Source organism: Medicago sativa, chromosome 2 (assembly GCF_051527215.1).
Source record: "Medicago sativa cultivar Bolivia chromosome 2, Bolivia_mono, whole genome shotgun sequence".
Classification (NCBI taxonomy): domain Eukaryota; kingdom Viridiplantae; phylum Streptophyta; class Magnoliopsida; order Fabales; family Fabaceae; genus Medicago; species Medicago sativa.
In genome coordinates, this window is record NC_140750.1 from 64,757,934 (window position 1) to 64,764,197 (window position 6,264).

The 6,264-nt window shown below is 35.0% G+C and overlaps 1 pseudogene; it reads right to left on the minus strand.

Annotated features, from left to right (window-relative positions):
* Window positions 1–303: 303 nt before the first annotated feature.
* Window positions 304–1,197, minus strand: LOC146949697 (calcium-binding protein KRP1 pseudogene; annotated as a pseudogene).
* Window positions 1,198–6,264: the final 5,067 nt, after the last annotated feature.

Consider the following 6,264-nt stretch of genomic DNA (forward strand, 5'->3'; position numbering starts at 1 on the left):
GAGTGATACAAAGGGGTGTACACATTAATGGTGTCAATCTATCATTGCTGATAAAGTATGACAAAAAATTATTTCATTAAAAATCGATTTGGTTCTCCTAATAAATTTATCTTTAGCGGGGTTCATTAATCACTTGAGCTTATTTTTTTTTTAAAAGATTGAGCTCAATTGTTTATTTACCAAGGGGAATATTATATCATCCAACATAATTTCTTTATGAAATAAAAAAATTATTAATTCTTAAAAAAATAAAATTAAAGCAATTATTAATCATGGTTACGTTTGAAACAAAGAAATAGAAAATTACAAAGACACTTATTTTAAAACATTAAATTACAAAACACTAACTAATAGAGTTACACTAATACTCTTTCAATCAACCTAGCTCCCAATTCTCTTATGGATACAATGTTATGTTTTATTAAATATAAGAGAAATAGAGAGAATAATTTAATTTTAATACACTATCAATGTGCTACTCCGGTCTTAAATATAAGTAAGAGATGTCAAAAAAAGTTGATGTATCTAGTTTAAAATATAAACAAGATACATTTACTTTGTTTGATTTTTTTTCTTCTTATATTCAAGATCGAAGGGAGTAATGCATTTTACACTGTCACAAATCACAAGAGATTATATGACTTTAGAAATAATTATAATTAACGTCAAATATTTTAAGTAATATAACAACCATGATTAATTGACAGTGTAAAATATCTTGAACTTGATCATGCATATAAATTAAATTCTAGAGAGAAATCTAGCCGAAAAGAGAGTTAGATAGAAGAGTGTCATCACATTAACATTGGATTCACACCTTGAAGATTTCTGCACATTTTAGGTCCATCCATTAAACATGGACTCAACCTAAACATGAGAATGCAAAACTCCATTGGATTTAAAGCACCATCTCCATCCAAATCACCTTCCATTAGCATGCACACGAGCTCATCATCCCTCACCTCCATACCAAGCATGAAACAATTCATCTTCAAACTCTCAAATGTTATAAGACCCTTGTTGACATCCATAAGCAAATTAAACCCGTAGCAAAGTTCACCTATAAATGCTTCTGCTCCTAAACTCGCAACCATGGATGGAAAGTAGTCTTCAAAATCCATGTCAAAATCCAACTCCATGTGGAAACTTGTGAGTGAAACTTCAAGTAGAAGTTGCTAGTAACAATGTGAAAGGGGATTAATTATTAGCTTGTGCCAGAAGGGTGTTGTAAGTTGTGCTTTTTATATAAAAAAAAATTGTGTTTTCTAAATTGAGTGAAACTAAGTTTTTTCTACGTTATCCCTTGATGAATTGAGGGTAATATATCCCTATCAAAGAAAAATTATATTTTTTTTCATCTTTATTTCTACAATCACCATTTTCATCTTAAGAATATCAAACTTCTTCATCTCTTTCATTACTCCTACAATCAGTTACCATTTTTATCTTAGGAACATCAAACTTCTTCATCTCCTTCATTTAACATGTGATCTTCATCTCTTTCGTTTCATAATCGAATCATATTTCTCATTAGAAGTTCTTCATCTCCTTCATTACTCCTACAATCAGTTACCATTTTTATCTTAGGAACATCAAACTTCTTCATCTCCTTTAGTTAACATGTGATCTTCATCTCTTTCATTTCATAATCGAATCATATTTCTCATTAGAAGTGAAGTATCCTCAATTCATCAACGGAAAATGTAGGCCTCATCGATAGGGTTTTTTTTCCTTACAATTAGTTACCATTTTCATCTTAAGAACACCAAACTTCTACATCTTCTTCATTCAACATGTGATATTCATCCTCTTCGTTACAAACACCTTAGCCACTCTAGAATATGCACGGATGGATCCATGGCAGGCTAATAGCAGACACAACCTGAACCATGCACGGATGGATCTATGGCAGGCTAATAGGGGGAAGCTGCCCCACTTTGTTTTACTTTCTTTGGTTAATTATATGATGTTTTATTCTGTGACCCCGCTTTAAAAAATGTCATGCTCCCACTAGTTTATCTTTGTCAATTTTCTGCATAATTAATCGAAGACCTAAATATCTAGAGAAATTTCTATGATAAATTAAAAAAATTGAAGTATACCGAGACATATATACTATCTAAATCTATAAATTAATTATTATATTTATTAATTAAAATGTTATTTGTTGACTGTAACGCCCTAATTCTATTAAAGCAATAAAACATGCGAATATAGCAAATATTCAAGAATTAGACGCTACGTCTCACATAATCCAAAATCTCAACATGCATATATATAAATCTCAACAGTCGCAGCGGATATAAAATCATACATCTCCATATCAAATCAATACATATGCCATGATCAAAATACACCAACATAAAGTTCTCCAAATCTCAACAATGAGTACATCTCAAGTAAATAAAATAAGTCCAACTCAACTAACAGACACTGACTCAACCTAATCAGAGCCCGTCCTACTCTAAGACACGACAGCGGAGAAAGCTCCCGCTATCTAAACATCCAACAAGCAACTCACCAAGCGACTAAACCTGCGCAACGTCTACCCATCCATACAGATAGGTAGGCGTTCAAAACCACTGGAGGTTAGTATTACATCAATCATAATCAATATCTAAAAACTTGATTTAGATAAAACAGTTCAATTCACAATTAATCACCATAAACTTTTAACCTCCACATCCACATTCATATAACAACCTCATCATTCGCAAGAATGTATTCAATAAGCACACTCATCATCAACATTCACCATTCAATACAATAACCAAGACTCATGCAATGTGATATGCCTAAACTCGACACATACATGCATGTGGTACCAAATCTCCTCAAGGTCGTCACCCATGATGCAACAAAAACATCATAATCACCTCAATTGGATATGGAATCCGCCACCATCAGTCATGAATGCATGAACATATGACTCAACTACAATGCATATGTTCACACAACCAATAATCACCTCAACATCACCAACATTTAGTATATATGCAACGACAACAATTCACCATCATACAAGCAATCACCAACCACATCCATAATTCAATCAACATGCAGTTGTCACATATATACATCATCATCATCTCCACATAAATTATATCAACCATCCATAAAGGATTCATAAGGCAATCTACTCTTAAAATCATTTTCAACAAGGTTCGTCTCTCAAAATCACAACATTAGAAATCATTGAGAACTTGAGCCAAAACCAAGTAGACAAGATTCAATGCCTCAACTAAGTATACCTCTAGGCTACTTATAAGTACAGTAGAGGATACAATTACGTTTCACCGGCCAAATGCGACGAAATCATGAAAATCACAAAGTTCGTCTCACTTTATCACTTTTCAAGAAATTTCCATTTTCGAATCAAAACAAGTTAGCTCCATCACACCATCAGTTCAATACTCTAAAACACCTTAATTGAACTCAGAAAACTCAAGTTTCGAAGCTTGGAAGCATTCTATAAGGTTTGGGTTGACTTAGAAATAGTTATGCGGAATTTTCGTAAAATTTCCCTAAGACCTCCTTGGAGTATTTTCCTCATAACTCACAAACCAAAAATCATTTTCAAGTCAAACCAAAGCCTCTGGAAAGCTAACAAAATTATCTACAACTTTCATGTTTACGTCAAAAGCCAAATCGAAACAGAAATGTGAGAAAAAGACGCAAGAACGCAAAACAGGGTGTGCTGTCTGAACAGGAGCTTCTGAACAGGAGCAACTTCTGAACAGTAGCAGCTTCTGAACAGTAGCAGCTTCTGAGTAGTGCTTCTGAATAGTAGTGCTGTTCAGAAATTAAACTTTCGGATTTTAACCCATTTTCACCCAAAAATCCCAATTTTGATCATTCCAAACCCCAAAACTTAATCACAAAGATGTTTATAGGTCATATAACATTCAAAACACTTAAACATACACAAGTTTTGAGATTAAAACATCAACACAACAAAATTCATCAAATCACCAACTTCCACAACTTTCAACAACAACAACAATTCTCATCATCAATTCATCAATTCATGATACCCAATGTATCAATTCATCAACAACACATGTTAAAACAACAACAACAACATTTGAACATGAAATCATCAACAATTCAAAAACCACAACTTCATTCATCATCAATTTCATACAAAAACACATCATGTTCATATCTATCCATTTTGATATACAAATTCAACAACAACAACACAATTAACATTCAATTCATGTACATAATCATGTCAACAAAATTAAGCACGAAATTCTACAAATCAAATTAAGCACTTAACCAGAATTATGCAAAAAATTAGGGTAGAATTAAACTAAAGGATTATGATTAAAGCCTAACCCCCTTACCTCAATTCTTCACAATCAACACTAAGACTTCACTTTAGCTCCAATCCTAACTCCAATCCTTGAAGCTTGACCTCCCTCTAGCCTTCTCTAGATCTCCTCTCCAAACCCTTGTCTTCTCTCTATCTCTATCTCTACCTCTTCTCAATTGAAAATGAAAATGTTGGCAAAACCCTATTTCCTCTACCAACTAGAGCTTTTATAGGTTCCATCTAATTAGGCTCAACTCACAACACCTTAATAAGCCTAACCCATTTCTATTCTAACTCACAAATGTTACTACTCACTTAACGGTAAAATGTAACACTAACGGTCAACTACCGGTAATTAAAATAAATTACTACAACTCCCTAGCACTTAGTAAAATAACCACTCTCACTAAGTACTAAAAATAATCCACAGCAAAATTACAAAATTACCCCTACTCTCAAATGACCAAAATACACCTAAGTCCAAAATGACTAAAATACCCTTCTAACACTGAATTCTACAATTTCCGACCAAAAATACACACAGAGGCAATTAATCACATAAGAGCACATATAACACACATAAATAAATAATAAAATAAATCTAGCGAAAAATCGGGCTGTTACAACTCTCCCCCACTAAAAGAATTTTCGCCCTCGAAAATTACCTAAAGGAAACAACTCTGGATACGCAACCCTCATCCTACTCTCCGACTCCCAAGTGGCACTCTCACCAGTTGGTCCAACCCAAATCATTTTAACCAAAACAATCTCCTTGCCACGCAAACGCTTCACTTCACGATCCTCAATTCTGAATGGCCAAGTCTCAATGGTCAAATTATCTCTTACTTCCAAATCATCCACTTGAATCACATGAGACGCATCATACACATACTTCCGCAACTGAGACACATGAAACACATCATGAAGATTCGACAAAGATGGTGGTAACGCAATCCGATACGCTACAACCCCAACCTTCTCAATAATCTCAAACGGTCCAACAAAACGAGGATTCAACTTCCGACACTTCAAAGCACGACCAACACCGATTACAGGATTCACTCTCAAAAATACATGATCACCAACCTGAAACTCAATGTCCTTCCTCCTCTTATCATGATAACTCTTATGCCTACTCTGAGACGCTCTCATCTTTTCTTGGATCATCTTAACCTTTTCCGTAGTTTCTTGCACAACTTCCGGTCCTAACAAAGCACTTTCACCTGACTCATACCAACACAATGGAGTCCTACACCTTCGACCATAAAAAGCCTCAAACGGTGCCATTCCGATGCTAGAATGAAAACTGTTGTTGTAAGTAAACTCAATCAACGGTAAACATTCGACCCAACTGACACCTTGCTCCAACACACAAGCTCTCAACAAATCTTCCAAACTCTGAATAGTCCTCTTCGTCTGACCATCGGTCTGGGGATGATAAACAGAACTCAACCTCAACTTAGTTCCCAAAGCAACTTGCAAACTCTCCCAAAACTTAGAAGTAATCCTCGGATCCCAATCCGACACAATACTAGAAGGAATACCATGCAATCTAAAAAAATGCTCAATGTAGATCTCAGCCAACTTAGCCACAGACATACCGGTCTTGACAGGAACAAAATGTGCCGACTTCGTCAACTGATCAACAATCACCCAAATCGAATCAAAACCCTTCACGGTCTTCGGTAAGGCTCCAACAAAATCCATAGAGATATTATCCCACTTCCACTCTGGCACAAACAACGGTTGCATCAAACCCCGACGGCTTCTGATGTTCAATCTTAGACTTTAGACAAACCAAACAAGCATACACAAATTCCGTGATCTCTTTCTTCATTCTAGGCCACCAAAACAACCTCTTCAAATCTTGATACATCTTAGTCGCTCCTGGATGAATACTCAAACTACTTCTGTGACCTTCTTCCAAAATCCGTCTCTTAAGCTCA